This window comes from Euprymna scolopes, chromosome 14, assembly GCF_053919585.1.
Source record: "Euprymna scolopes isolate OS-2025 chromosome 14, ASM5391958v1, whole genome shotgun sequence".
In the NCBI taxonomy this organism is placed as follows: domain Eukaryota; kingdom Metazoa; phylum Mollusca; class Cephalopoda; order Sepiida; family Sepiolidae; genus Euprymna; species Euprymna scolopes.
The window spans coordinates 41,849,671-41,851,121 of NC_136495.1; positions in this window are offsets into that span (position 1 = coordinate 41,849,671).

Consider the following 1,451-nt stretch of genomic DNA (forward strand, 5'->3'; position numbering starts at 1 on the left):
CTGAAAATCTGAAATTTTGACAACTGATATCCGTTATCATCTATAATTACATAGTAAATTGTATTTTGTATATATATATATATATATATATATATATATATATATATATATATATATATATATACTAGCATGGGTGGCCGGTGTTGCCCGTGTGTTTTGAGATGTATGCTGAGCAAAACAAAAAAATGGTCAATTTTTTTTAACTTTGACCCCTATTATGATCCCTTAAAACTTATTGTTTAGGGCTCAAATAAAATTATTAAGTTAGATCCATGTCCAAGGAATCTATATCTGAAATTTCATGCGTTTAGACCCAAAATTGTAGGAGGAGTTTGGTAGAATTCTCCAAGGTCAAATCGTTGAACTTTGACCCTGTAATCGCCAAATTTCTGTCCGAAAACCGATCCGATCGATTTTTCCGAATCTCAGTACACTATATAGCAAATTTCGAATGTGTAGACTGAAAATTGACAGAGTTATTGCGTAGGGAAATGTACACAGACACACGAACACACACAGACACTTTCACTTATATATATATATATATATATATATATATATATATGTATATATATACAAAATGTAATATGCAAATATATATATATATATATATATATACAAATTTGGTATGCATATATATATATATACATATTCATTATTGTATATTATTGTTTACGCACTGTACATTCTTTGCACAATTACAAGATTTACTCGTAAGTCTTGTAAATTTAAATAAAGTATGAAATTTTGAACGTCTACACAATAAAAAGTTTAAAACAATAAAACATTTGCATATTAGCAAAATAATCTGACGTTGTCTGAGATTGTACAAAGATCAACAAGTGGTAAACCCTTTCATTTTTATTTATGTCATTGAAATCGGTGAAATGCCTATTTTTAGTTAAATTAATTGATTTTCTGCTCTAGTTTGGGATTTCGCGCAGTGTACCGGAGAAACTCGCATGCTTTTACACATTGACTTAGTCCACAATATGTTGTAGTCTACATTGTACTGTAGAGAACCTATATTTGATTTTACAAAAATATCTGTAAAAAAAATGACTTCTCTTAAGATTTAAAGTGCAAAAGTCAAGTATCATGGTTTTATCACGTTCTAAACAGAATTTCATTTCGAATGCGCTCTTGCTTTATTATAGAATCCATGATTGATTTTATAGACTGGTTTTTACGCTTGTGCCGCGACAAAATTTCTCAATTGTTATTTTGCTTAAAATTAGAATTCCTTTTTTAATAGGATTTTACGATTATAAAAATTTACGATTATAAAAATTTACCAAACGCATTCCGATAGAAAACCTAGAAAAGAACACTCCCGGAACTTAGTGGTAAACTTAAAAATCGGCACTGCCGTTTCCCAGTCTATAAGATACACACTCAAACACAAAGTTAATTTCATATATTATTTGAGACAATCAATTTTTTTATAGCAT